Consider the following 15,373-nt stretch of genomic DNA (forward strand, 5'->3'; position numbering starts at 1 on the left):
GACGTGGCGGCGGCGGTGGACGTGTCTGACGCGGAGGCGGACATGTCCGGTGGCGAGAAGGAGGTTTGATCTAGGGTTTGGACTGCGGGATTTCGGGGGAGGCACATATTTATAGGTAGAGGGAGCTAGGAGACTCCAAATGAGGAGCGGTTTTCGCCCACGCGATCGTGATCGAACGAACGAGAGCATGCAGGGGGTTAGGATGAGCTCATGGGCTGTGGTGAAGTGGGGCTGGGCTGCAAAGAGAGAGGGGTTTCGGGCTACGCGGTTAACCATTGGGGTATCAAACGACCTCCAAATGGAACGGACTTTGACGAGCGGTCTACCGGTGCTATACCAAGGCCACTCGGCAAATCTCGGTCCATTCCGAGAACATTTTTCTCCCTCTCACAAAACAAGGTCTGAGAGGGGCAACGGGTGCGTGCGAGTGTTTCTGGGCTCAGAACGGACAACGGAGAGAACCGGGGGAACCCGAGCGGATGCAAGTTTTGAAAAACATGCAGATGAAATGGAGATGATGACATGGTAAAATGCAACACGCAAACAAATGACATGGCAACAACGAGGAGTAGTTGGAAGACACCTGGAACATCAGTTCCGGGGCGTTACAACTCTCTTCCACTAACAAGAGATTTCGTCCCGAGATCTTAGGAACGAGACGGAAGAGAAAGAGGAAGAGGTGAAGTAAGAATGCAAGAGAGAAGATGAACAAAGTCGAGAGCACTCGGTTAGAAAAGATGAAGGGTGAATATGAAGAGAATCAAATGCTCATGGAAACAAGATAGACTCTAAAAGCACTCCGATTAGAACAAGATAGGAAAATAATAAGAATGGAAGAATTTAGGCAGCACTACGGCTGAAAATGGGAGGAATAGAACATGAACTTCACAAGATGGGATGGCACTTGATGAGATGAACAACGCAATGCCTCTGGACGAATTGAAAGAATGGAATGAAAAGAACGAATGGAAGAACAAGAACTTTCACGACAAATGAATTTGATAGCGTCCTTAGAGGAAGGGCTGAACGACGTTGTTGAGAAAATCAACAACAAAAGAATAAGCTTGATGTGGACTTATAAAAACAACTCAAAAGTTGAGGTGAAATTAGACCACAACCAAAAGTCTGAATAGCTGAGAAGAAAGAAGAAATGCAAAACGCCACTTCAGAAGAAAAGGAAGAATTATTTGCACTTCGAGACGCGAGAAGAAAAGATGCTTGAACTCCTCCAACAAAATCTTGATGAACACTTGAAGAATGAATTAAATCATGAAGAACCACCATGAAGAACTCCGGTGACAAAAAGGATGATGAGATATAATGAAGGATGAAAGAATAAGATTAAAGCTTGCGGTGACTTAGATGGAGGTTCCGACAAAATGGCCAAGGAAATTTGAACTCTGGAAAAGAAAAGATGAAAACACTTGGAACTAGAATTTATTCCCCATGAACAAACTCCGAAGGAAGGGATTAATCACTTTGAGGAAACAAGAACAAGATTTATTGTATGCTTATCCTTCATCAAATTAAATTGATGATAAGCAATGGATTTTTCATACTACTTATTCTTCTTGAAAAGGATTGAGAAGTGACATATCGCAAACTTGAGAAGGTCTTCATGAACCACCGGTAGGATTTGGAAAGAACGAATGAATTAAAATGATAATCAAGGAAAAAGAATCTTGAACGAACCACCGTAAGAATTCGAAAATGACTGATGACAGAGAATGAATCACCGGGAAGAATTAGAAGAACCAATATGCTAGAGGGGATTTAGATGCAAAAGAACAAAGAGATCATGAGCTGATTAAAGAACACTTGAACGATGCACCGGGATAATTGGATAACGGTAGCTGAAATGTGAGGACAAAGAAATCTTCTGGCATGATGGCCTCCGGTGAAAAGAAACAGGAAAACAACTTCTGACATACTCCGGATGAGTAAGAAAAGGAATATTTGACAAATGGAATAATTCGAGAGGATAACATGAAGCTAGAACCTCGAATCTTCGGGAGAACGGGCAAGATTTAGAGGAAAAACTCTTCTTCGGTCTTCAAATGACGACGGAAAACACCATCAAAATTACTGAGATACACCGGGAGAATGAAAAGCGAAGAGGTTGAGCCAACATTGAAAAGAATTTGAAAGAGATCTTGGAGAAGGCATGTGGCTGATGGGATCCATTCTTACATCACACTTTGAAAAGAATTGAGAATAGCTCCGGAATAATTTGTGACACCCACGATGCGGCTATATCTCCCACGTGTCGAGGCACGACTTGGAGGCATAACCGCATTGTGGTTTTGTCGCAAGAAGGGTCATCTTCACACAATCCCATGTAATGAACAAGAAAGGGATAAAGAGTTGGCTTACAATCGCCACTTCACACAATGAACATATAATTCATACATCATTCAGAGTACACACATAGTCCCACTACGAACGAAGCCAAAAGAAAAGAAGATAACCCAACTGCTAGATCCCCGATCGTCCCAACTGGGCTCCACTACTGATCATCAAGAAATGAAACGTAGCAACAACCAAGATCTTCGTTGAGCTCCGATCTGAGCTCAGTTGCATCACCTGCACTAGGTATCATCGGCACTTGCAACTGTTGTGATAGTATCTGGTGAGTCACGAGGACTCACCAATCTCAAAACCCGCGAGATCAAGACTATTTAAGCTTATGGGTAGGAAGTGGTAATAAGGTGGAGTTGCAGCAAGCACTAACAAAATATGGTGGCTAACATACGCAAATAAGAGCGAGAAGAGAAGAAAACAGAACGGGCGAGAAGCTAGAAGTGATCCTGAAACTACTTACGCACAATCATAACACAAAGACCGTGTTCACTTCCCGGACTCCACCCAAAAGAGACCATCACGGCTACACACGCGGTTGATGCGTTTTAATTAAGTCACGTGTCAAGTCATCTACAACCGGACATTAACAAATTCCCATCTGCCACATAACCGCGGGCACGGCTCTCAAAAGCCTATACCCTACAGGGGTATCCCAACTTAGCCCATCACAAGCTCTCATGGTCAACAAAGGATATTCCTTCTCCCGGGAAGACCCGATCAAACTCGGAATCCCGGTTTACAAGACATTTCGACAATGGTAAAACAAGACGCAAAGCCGCCCGATGTGCCGACAAATCCCAATAGGAGCTGCACATATCTCGTTCTCAGGGCACACCGGATGAACACTACGTACAACTAAAACCAGCCCTTAAGTTTCCTTGAAGTGGCAGTGCAAGTGGCTCTAGTTCGGACCAACACTCGGAGGACCACTGGCCTGGGGGGTTGAAATAAAGATGACCCTTGAGTCTGCAGAACCCAAGGGAAAAAGGCTTAGGTGGCAAATGTTAAAACCAATGTCGGGCCTTGCTGGAGCAATTTTATTCAAAGCAAACTGTCAAGGGGGTCCCATAAATCACCCAACCGCGTAAGGAATGCAAAATCAAGGAACATAACACCGGTATGACGGAAACTAGGGCGGCAAGAGTGGAACAAAACACCAGGCATAAGGCCGAGCCTTCCACCCTTTACCAAGTATATAGATGCATTAATTAACTAAGAGATACTGTGATATCCCAAAATCATCATGTTCCAACATGGAGCAATCTTCAACTTCACCTGCAACTAACAACGCTATAAGAGGGGCTGGGCAAAGTGGTAACATAGCCAAGCAACGGTTTGCTAGGAAGGGTGAAAAAGGTTAGATGCTGACATGGCAATTTGGGAGGCTTGAAGAGCAAGAGATAGGTAGTGCATCATAGCGAAAGAACGAAGCAACTAGCAAGCAAAGATAGAAGTGATATCGAGGGTAATGGTCATCTTGCATGAGATCCCGCAAGGAAGAAGAACGAGTTCAAGAAGAAGACGAACCCACGTAGTCGACCGAATCCTCACAACTCTGGAACAAAACCGAAGCTAACGAGAGAAGCAAACCGGAAAGAAGCATACAACATGGTAAACACACAAGCATAATCATGGCATAATGGACAATCAAGTATGTTGCATGTCCTGTTTAATGAGGCATGGCATGGCAAAGTGCAACAAACTATACTACAAGTTAAGTGGAGCTCAATATGCAACGAGTTGCATATTGACAAGACACCACATTCGAGTTATTTAGTTCGCTCTCGGTTATGTACCCAACAATATTAAATGTTATTAAACATGGCAAGAGGTGAAGCATGAGCAAACTACCTATTTAGGCAAGTTTAAATGAGACCGGAAACAACAAACAACAATTCCGAAAAATCCCCATATGTCATTTAGCAATTTAATGCAAACACAGTTTTAACCATTTAAATGTTGTTAACACGATGTAGATGACATAATCAAGGTTTATGCAATTTTTATGAAAATGTTGACATCTGATATGATAGGGAGCATTTGGTCACCATGGCAGAACAAAAGGGGTGTCACGGCAATGATAACGAAAATGGTGCCACGGCAACATTCCGGTGATCCGACAACTCGTTGAGCGACCGGTGCAAACAAAGATGTGGATGTACAGAACATGCAAAAGAAGGTGGGGTGATCCCGGATACCGGGTGTCCCACATGTCGGTGCAAAGACAACTCGGACACGGTTCGAACATGAGCATCTCGCACAACATGCATTCGTTCACGGGCATCGTCTCGGAGTTATACATTTGAAGCGTGCATTTTCGGAGCGGTTTGAGTTCGGAGCGGTGTAGAGGAAGTAGGCGTTCACGGGACATCATGGTAGTAGTGGTACACGTTTCGTAGTTGTTCGGGGTCACGACGAGGAACTTGACGTCCACGGAATCTTCGAGGGTCGACGGTAGTGGTACACGGGCCGTAGTGGAAGTAGTCGTTCTCGCGGCGGTAGTGGAAGTAGTGGTTCACGGACGTCGTGGAAGTAGTCGTTCACGGCGACGGTAGAGGTACTCGTGATCTTGGCGACGGTAGTGGTACATCTCGTACTGGAAGTTGATGCATCCACAGTATTCAAGTGTAGTGGTACTCATTCCGTAGACGAACTTGATGGGACATGTTTGTCATTGTACTTGACGTTATCCAAGACGGTATTGGTGTATCCGTGCGTAGAGGTATTGGCAGTCTTGTGTAGTCGGTCTTGATGATCCAAAATGAAGCAACACCAGGGCCAAGTGGCAGCAGCAAGGAGGCGAAGGAGCCCTGGCCAGAGATGGTCTAGGCAGTGGCAAACCACGAGCAAGGTTGGGCTGCCGGGCCAAGGTGGAGGCGCTCGGTCCTCAGGCACGAGCAGGAGGCGGACAGCAGCGGACGAAGGCGGCAGTGAGGCGACGGGGGACAAGGGCGAGGCAGCGTCACGGGGTTGCGGGAGGCGAAGCCACACGGGCGGCGCGACTGCTGTTGGTGAGGCGGCGGGGCGACGGGGATGGATGGCGCCGGTGGAGATGCAGGTGTGGAGCCACCAGAGTTGTACAAGGAGGAGGCGCCGACGGAGATGATGGGGAACGAGAGCCGGAAGAGCAGCGGCAGCAAGGCACAGTCTCCATGGGAGGCGTCGGGAAGAGCTCGATGCGGCAGCCTGGACCATGGGGACGAGGTCCTCGGTTGTGGGGATGGGAGGAGCGGCGGTCTCAGGAAAGGCTTCACGCCGGCAACGGAGGACACGCTGCAGCGCAACCACATTGGAGGAGCTACGGGGAGGAGAAGGAGGCGCGGAGGTTGGAGGTCGCGAGCGAGGAGATGGGAATAGAGGGAGGAGAGATGGGGCGCAGAGGAGGTCCCGCCAGCGACGAGCTCGCCGGGCAGGTGGCAGAGCCGTGCAGCTGCTTGCTGCTCTCTGCGTGTGGCGGCGCAGGAGGAGAACCAAGGGGATAGGAAGGGATCGAGAGGAGGGGGATCGGGCGCTGGGGCGAGGGTAGATGACGGCGCTGAGGGGAAACAACAAGGAGAGATTGGATCGGGGGATCAGGCTAGGGTTATCAGCGGAGGCGGCTGGGCCTAGGCTTTAGCAAAAGAAGTGGGCCGGCTTAGTTGGTCGGGCCTAAGAGGCCGGCTGGGCTGGCTCTCTTCTCTCTCCCTCTAATTTTCTAGCAGAAAAAATAGAGAGAGGAAAAGAAAGAGAGGGTTAGGGAAAGATTTTGCGCTTGGGGGTTATTTTCCTGGACTTATAAAAATGCGCTTGATCTAGGAAAATAGAAGTGGCACAAATGCAAGATCTAAATACAAACTCATTTGAATTTAATTCAAATGGTTTGAACTGGGACATAGGAGTGGCCAAAATATTGAGAATTTAGGAGGAGCCTCGATAAATGGAGAAAGAATTTTTGGAGAAAGTTTGGAGAACGAACTTGAAGCAAAAAGGCATGAGAATTAAATTGCAAGTGGGTTGCGGTTAATTCCAAACTAATGGAATATTTATTATAGCTCCCTAAATATCGAGAGGATATGTTATAAAGAGAAATCACCATGTGAGTTCCCTCGGTTTAAAGGGGCCGAAGATCTAGACAATTTATTTAGTAGAGTTTTTAAAATTAAATGACATGATGGCATGATGACATGATGCAATGCAAATGATGCTACGAGATGAGATGCATGACATGAACAAAATGCAAAACGAAAGACAAAACCCAACCACGAAGGAAAAACATATCACATAGCCGGAAATGGCAAGAGTTGGAGTTACAATTATGGAAAGTTACATCCGGGGTGTTACAACACTCCACCACTACAAGAGGATCTCTTCCCGAGATCTAGGATGGCACCGGAGGGAAAAGGAAGAGGAGGAGAGGAGGTAAATCTAAGTTGCTTCTCCGACAAACGAGTGAAACCAAAGAACCTTGAGAGGTTGAAAAGTTGAAAGAAAGAACACAATCGAGTTGAACACAAATGAGAGCACTACGGTAGAAAATAGAAACAAGGAACACCATGTGAACCTTGGAGGTTGCAAAGCTATCAATGACGAGTACAATGGACAAGAAGGAATTGGAACCACTCTGGTTGAAACAAGATAAACAAGGAACAAGGAAGATCAAATTCGGACAGCACTCCGGTTGAAAAGAGATGCAAGACTTGATAAGATGAAAAGAACTTGAAAAGAGGATGCACCACTCCGGTTAAATGGATAAGCATGAAAAGAACACGATCCTCAATACGAGAAGAGGAGTGAAGAGAGCAACATCACAAAGCCTCCAGAAGAAAGAATAGAGGATAGATCATTGGAATAACAGAATGGAGAAGGAAATGCTAACTTTTGCCACAAATGAGCTTGGAAAGCACCCTTCCAAGAAGGTTATAACAGCGTTGTTGGAAAACCAACAACGAAATGAATAAGCTTGTAGTGGGCTTATGGAGAACTTCTCAAAAATGAGGCGAAATTCTGCCACTACGAAAACAAATAATATAATTGATAACACCGACGAGATGAAAAATTTCTTCCACCAAGATGATAGAGAGATAACTTGGATCATTGATAAACACCACAATAGCAACATTCCTTAGGGAAGGCTTTAGGTGAAATATGACACAAGATACCTCCAACGAAGAGATTAATGGATTGAGAATACCTCATTCTTGACAACATGTGAATCACGAAACATGAATGGAAATTGTCAAGAATGACATAACAACACCTCAAAAGATAAGGTAGAAAGAATTGCGCTTTGGAATGCACGATGAAGAATGTTTGAACTCCTCACAGAAAAAACATGTGTTGGGCACCATGTTTATTTTTAGAGCATAGCTTGGTTGATCATAACTTCGAGAGAAAACTTGAAGAACAATTGAAGAATAAAAGGAATCCTTGACGAACCACCATGTAGAGCCTCCATGAAGAACTCCGGTAATAAAAGAATGATAGAAAGAAAGAGAAGTTGAAAATACAAGGTGAAGGCTTGCGATGATTTGGATGGAGCTTCGCGACAAGATAATGCAGAAAACTTGGAACTCCGGAAAAGAAAAGATGAAACACATGAAATCGAGAATGTGATATGATGAACAACTCTAGAAAGAAGAAACTAGATCACTTGGATGAAACAATAATAAGAATTACGTTATGCGTATCCTTCACCCATTTAAATTGATGACAAGCAACGGATTTGGCATACTACTTATTCTCGTAGAAAGGATTAAGAGAGATATAGCATAAACTTGAGAAGGTCTTCAACGAACCGCCGGTAGGATTGGAAAGAATGAATGAATTGATATGATAACCAAGGAAGATAACTCTTGAACGAACCACTGTAAGAATTGAAAATGAAAGTAGCAAAGGCACAATTCACCGGGAAGAATTGGAAAATGAAAAAGAAAACGAAGATACTTGAGAGGATTTAGATACATGAGAACGAAGAGATCATGAACTGATTAGAGGATATTTGAATGATGCACCGGTAAGATTTGGAGAACGAGAACTGAAAGCTGGAATGAATAATTATGACATGATGGCCTTCGGAGGAAAGAAATGGAAACAACTCATGAAATGCTTCGGATGGGTGAAAAGAATTCTCACAATCGAAAACAACTATGAGGATGGCATGAAGCTAGAACCATGAATCTCTGGAAGAACGGGTAAGGATTTAAGAGGAACTGTTCTTCGGTCTTCAAAATTCGAGAATGACGACAAGAAACAACACCATGAATTGTTGAGACACTCCGGAAGGATGAAAAACAAAAAGGTTGAGCCAACAATGAAAAATAATTTGAAATCAATCTTGGAAAACATCTGACTGATGAAATTCATTCTTACGTCAAACTTCGAAAAGAATTTGGGAATGACTCCTGGAAAATTAGAAGAGTCAGGTAAGATCCTGGAAAAAGACATGTGGGTTAGGGCCCACTAAAAAGGAAACACCGTTAACGGATTAAGAATGGAAACACAATTCTTCTGAGATATCTTCAACACTCCGGAACAAATGAATAGCAAAAGGTGAGTGATTGAGAGGTGCACTGGCATGGGAAAACATTTGAAATGAGGAAAGGGATATGATCAACACCGAAAGCTTGAATTAAATCCATCAAAGAAGAAACGACAATGAAGGATGATGAACTTGAAACTCCGTTAGTATCTTCCTGAGAATCACCGGATAAGAACATTGACGGAAAAGAATGGAGAGACTTCGCATCAATAAAAGGATACTTGATTAAGAAATCTGAGTCCCTGAAGAAAAAGGGTGGGAGGACGGGAAAACAAAGACAACTTGGGCATAGATGAAAAAAACACCGTTAAGAAAACTTAGAATTGATCTCGGAAATGTTGAAATGATCGGATCCACTTGAAGAGAAGCATGCCGGTTGGAAAAGAATGAACATGATGACCTCTATGATCAAGAAGGATAACTATTCACATAGCAATATGAGAACACCGTTTATGAAAGGTATGGATTCAACATTTGACTTCGAAGGAACTCGAATACCACAAATAAAACAAAACAAAGGATTTGGCTTGCAGAATAAGCCGGAAACAGACATATGATAGAGATTTCGTCCGAAGTTTTCGTGGTGGGGCCCACACGGGCTCGATCGTACATCACCATCATGTGCAATGCAGTGCACATGACATACGAAGCGTCCCCGAACCAGCATAGCCAAGGGTTCTTTAAGACACAACGAGACCACTGTAAAAACGACCGTGGATAGGCGGACCACTAGACGTCGAACCCCAATCTCATATCGTGCATCTGTCAGAAAGATATTCTAGGAGGTACTTGAATTCCCACCTATAAAACTCCCGAAACTTTCTGGTTATGCAATCTGGTGTTGGGGATACAGGGGAAGCAATATATATCTCAACCAAAACTAACAATCCCTAGATCCAGTTGTATCCATCCATCAACACATAACCAAGAAAACTCCGGAAATCGTGTACCTCAACCTTCGAAAAGCATCCGTTATACGAGATATGGCAATACTCCCGAACTCCCCAGTACTGGGTGGCGTCGAGGTTATCTCACCAACAACTGCATAAAAGAGATTTTCGATGTCGGCAAAACTCAGGTATTCCAAAACTGCAACGATAAAATTATGACGACAACACCTCGGAGCTCAACTCCCCGGGACACTGCCACAACCCCTAAATGTCATGAGGCACCAAGAACAATGTTCTCGTCATAAGAATATCGGAACGATTCCAAGATACCCGCATGATCCTAAAGTTTTTTTTAGTAAAATTTGAGGAGAGGAAAGTCAAAACATCTACGTCAGGAGACCTCACCAGAGCAACGAAGGGACTGAGGAGTAAAAAGAATCCTACTCACCTATATATATAATCCTAAGACTCAAAACATTTTTGTTCTAGACTCAACAACGCCAGCGATTCGATCAAGCAGGGGGCTCCTAAGTCGGGGATGGCTCTGATTACCAACTTGTAACACCCATGATGCGGCTATATCTCCCACGTGTCGAGGCATGACTTGGAGGCATAACCGCATTGTGGTTTTGTCGCAAGAAGGGTCATCTTCACACAATCCCATGTAATGAACAAGAAAGGGATAAAGAGTTGGCTTACAATCGCCACTTCACACAATGAACATATAATTCATACATCATTCAGAGTACACACATAGTCCGACTACGGATGAAGCCAAAAGAAAAGAAGATAACCCAACTGCTAGATCCCCGATCGTCCCAACTGGGCTCCACTACTAATCATCAAGAAACGAAACGTAGCAATGACCAAGATCTTCGTTGAGCTCCCATCTGAGCTCGGTTGCATCACCTGCACTAGGTATCATCGGCACCTGCAACTGTTGTGATAGTATCTGGTGAGTCACGAGGACTCAGCAATCTCAGAACCCGTGAGATCAAGACTATTTAAGCTTATGGGTGGGAACTGGTAATAAGGTGGACTTGCAGCAAGAACTAAGCAAATATGGTGGCTAACATACGCAAATAAGAGTGAGAAGAAAAGCAACCGGAACGGTCGAGAAGCTAGAAGTGATCAAGAAGTTATCTTAAAACTACTTACGCACAATCATAACACAAAGACCGTGTTCACTTCCCGGACTCCGCCGAAAAGAGACCATCACTGCTACACACGCGGTTGATGCGTTTTAATTAAGTCATGTGTCAAGTTATCTACAACCGAATATTAACAAATTCCCATCTGCCACATAACCGCGGGCACGGCTCTCGAAAGTTTATACCCTGCAGGGGTGTCCCAACTTAGCCCATCACAAGCTATCACGATCAACGAAGGATATTCCTTCTCCCAGGAAGACCCGATCAAACTCGGAATCCCGGTTTACAAGACATTTTGACAATGGTAAAACAAGACCAGCAAAGCCTCCCGATGTGCCGACAAATCCCGATAGGAGCTGCACATATCTCATTCTCAGGGCACACCGGATGAACACTACGTACAACTAAAACCAACCCTCAAGTTTCCCCGAGGTGGCGCTGCAAGTGGCTCTAGTTAGGACTAACACACGGAGGAGCACTGGCCCAGGGGGGGGGGTTAAAATAAAGATGACCCTTGAGTCTGCAGAACCCAAAGGAAAAAGGCTTAGGTGGCAAATGTTAAAACCAATGTTGGGCCTTAATGGAGGAGTTTTATTCAAAGCGAACTATCAAGGGAGTCCCATAAATCACCCAACCGCGTAAGGAATGCAAAATCAAGGAACATAACATGGGTATGACGGAAACTAGGGCGGCAAGAGTGGAACAAAACACCAGGCATAAGGCCGAGCCTTCCACCCTTTACCAAGTATATAGATGCATTAATTAACTAAGAGATATTGTGATATCCCAAAATCATCATGTTCCAACATGGTGCAATCTTCAACTTCACCTGCAACTAACAACGCTATAAGAGGGGCTGAGCAAAGCGGTAACATAGCCAAGCAACGGTTTGCTAGGAAGGGTGAAAAAGGTTAGAGGCTGACATGGCAATTTGTGAGGCTTGAAGAGCAAGTGATAGGTAGCGCATCATAGCGAAAGAATGAAGCAACTAGCAAGAAAAGATAGAAGTGATATCAAGGGTAATGGTCATCTTGTATGAGATCCCGCAAGGAAGAAGAACGAGTCCAAGAAGAAGATGAACCCACATAGTCGAACGAATCCTCACAACTCCGGAACGATACCGAAGCTAACGAGAGAAGCAAACCGGAAAGAAGCATACAACATGGTAAACACACAAGCATAATCATGGCATGATGCACAATCAAGTATGATGCATGTCCGGTTTAATGAGGCATGGCATGGCAAAGTGCAACAAACTATACTACAAGTTAAGTGGAGCTCAATGTGCAACGAGTTGCATATTGACAAGACACCACATTAGAGTTATTTATTTCGCTCTCAGTTATGTACCCAACAATATTAAATGTTATTAAACATGGAAAGAGGTGAAGCATGAGCAAACCACCTATTTAGGCAAGTTTAAATGAGGCCGGAAACAACAAACAACAATTCCGGAAAATCCCCATATGTCATTTAGCAATTTGATGAAAACACAGCTTAACCATTTAAATGTTGTTAACATGATGCAGATGACATAATCAAGGTTTATGCAATTTTTATTAAAATGTTGACATCTAATATGATAGGGAGCACTTGGTCACCATGGCAGAACAAAAGGGGTGCCACGGCAACGATAACCAAAATGGTGCCACGGCAACATTCCGGTGATCCGACAACTCATTGAGCGACCGGTGCAAACAAAGATGTGGATGTACGGAACATGCAAAAGAAGGTGGGGTGATCCCGGATACCGGGTGTCCCACATGTCGGTGCAAAGACAACTCGGACACGGTTCAAACATGAGCATCTCATACAACATGCATTCGTTCACGGGTGTCGTCTCGGGGTTATACCTTTGAAGCGTGCATTTTCGGAGTGGTTCGAGTTCGGAGCGGTGTAGAGAAAGTAGGCGTTCACGAGACGTCGTGGAAGTAGTGGTACATGTTTCGTAGTTGTTCGGGGTCACGACGAGTAACTTGACGTCCATGGAATCTTTGAGGGTCGACGGTAGTGGTACACGGGCCATAGTGGAAGTAGTCGTTCTCGCGGCGGTAGTGGAAGTAGTGGTTCACGGACATCGTGGAAGTAGTCGTTCACGACGACGGTAGAGGTACTCGCGATCTTGACGACGGTAGTGGTACATCTCGTAGTGGAACTTGGTGCATCCACGGTATTCAGGTTTAGTGGTACTCATTCCGTAGACGAACTTGACGGGACATGTTTGTCGTGGTACTAGACGTTATCCAAGACGGTATTGGTGTATCCGTGCATAGAGGTACTGGCAGTTTTGTCTAGTCGGTCTTGACGATCCAAAACGAAGCAACACGAGGGCCTCAAGTGGCAGCAGGAAGGAGGCGAAGGAGCCCTGGCTAGAGATGGTCTAGGCAACGGTAAACCATGAGCAAGGTGGGGCTCCCGGGCCAAGGTGGAGGTGCTCGGTCCTCGGGCACGAGTGGGAGGCGGACAGCAGCGGACGAAGGTGGCAGTGAGGCGACGGGGGGCAAGGGAGAGGCGGTGTCGCGGGGTTGCGGGAGGCGAAGCCACACGGGCGGCGCGACTGCTGTTGGTGAGGCGGCGGGGCGACGGGGATGGATGGCGCCGGTGGAGATGCAGGTGTGGAGCCATCGGAGGACTTGGACAAGGAGGAGGCGCCGACGGAGATGATGGGGAACGAGCGCCGGAAGAGCAGCGGCAGCAAGGCACGGTCTCCATGGGAGGCGTCGGGAAGAGCTCGATGCGGCAGCCTGGACCATGGGGACGAGTTCCTCGGTTGCGGGGATGGGAGGAGCGGCGGTCTCTGGTGAGGCTTCACGCCGGCAATGGAGGACACACTGCAGCGCAACCACGTCGGAGGAGCTACGGGGAGGAGAAGGAGGCGCGGAGGTTTTAGGTCGCGAGCAAGGAGATGGGAACAGAGGGAGGAGAGATGGGGCGTAGAGGAGGTCCCACCAGCGACGAGCTCGCCAGGAAGGTGGTAGAGCCGTGCGGCTGCTTGCTACTCTTTGCGTGTGGCGGCGCAGGAGGAGAACCAAGGGGAGAGGAAGGGATCGAGAGGAGGGGGATCGGGCGCTGGGGCGAGGGTAGATGACGGCGCTGAGGGGAAACGACAAGGAGATATTGGATCGGGGGATCAGGCTAGGGTTATCAGTGGAGGCGGCTGGGCCTAGGCTTTAGCAAAAGAAGTGGGTCGGCTTAGTTGGTCGGGCCTAAGAGGCCGGCTGGGCTGGCTCTCTTCTCTCTCCCTCTAATTTTCTAGCAGAAAAAAATAGAGAGAGGAAAAGAAAGAGAGGGTTAGGGAATGATTTTGCGCATGGGGATTATTTTCCCGGACTTATAAAAATGCGCTTGATCCAGGAAAAATAGAAGTGGCACAAATGCAAGATCTAAATTCAAACTCATTTGAATTTAATTCAAATGGTTTGAACTAGGACAAGGTTTAGGAGTGGCCAAAATATTGAGAATTTAGGAGGAGCCTTGATAAATGGAGAAAGAATTTTTGGAGAAAGTTTGGAGAACGAACTTCAAGCAAAAAGGCATGAGAATTAAACTTCAAGTGGGTTGCGGTTAATTCCAAACAATGGAATATTTATTATAGCTCCCTAAATATCGAGAGGATATGTTATAAAGAGAAATCACCATGTGAGTTCCCTCGGTTTAAATGGACCGAAGATCCAGACAATTTATTTAGTAGAGTTTTTAAAATTAAATGACATGATGGTATGATGACATGACGCAATGCAAATTATTCTACGAGATGAGATGCATGATATGAACAAAATGCAAAACGAAAGACAAAACCCAACCACCGAGGAAAAACATATCACATAGCCGGAAATGGCCAGAGTTGGAGTTACAATTATGGAAATTTACATCCAGGGTGTTACATAATTAGAAGAGTCAGGTAAGTTCCTGTGGAAAGACCTGTGGGTTAGGGCCCACTAAAAGAAAACACCATTGAAAAAGGATTATTGAAGAGATAGATGATGCACCGGAACAATTGAAATATTTGAATGAGGTGACAACCTCGACTTAATTGGAACACAGACGAATCTCCTGAGATGTCTTCCGAACTCCGGAATGATTGAATGGCGAGAGGCAAATGAGCAAGGAGAACACTTGATCCAAGGAAAAGAATGTGATCAACCCGAAAAACTTGAATTGAATCCACCGGAGAAGAAAAAGAGATGAAGAATGACGAACGAGACGAGAATTTACCGGTTGAGATAATTTATGAAAGACTGAAGAGGTTCTATACGAATGAAATTGATGCTCGAAAGAGACTCAGGCTCCGGGAAGAAGAGGGTGGGAAGGCGGGAAAAACAAAGGCAACTTGGAAGGGGGAACTGACGAATATCTTGAAGAGAAAACACCGGTTGAAATCATTGAGGAAAGAAAGCAAAGACTTCACACGAGTAGGATGCATACTCGATTATGGACTCCGACCGCGAGATGAA

The sequence above is a fragment of the Triticum aestivum genome, chromosome 2B (genome assembly GCF_018294505.1).
Source record: "Triticum aestivum cultivar Chinese Spring chromosome 2B, IWGSC CS RefSeq v2.1, whole genome shotgun sequence".
NCBI lineage: Eukaryota > Viridiplantae > Streptophyta > Magnoliopsida > Poales > Poaceae > Triticum > Triticum aestivum.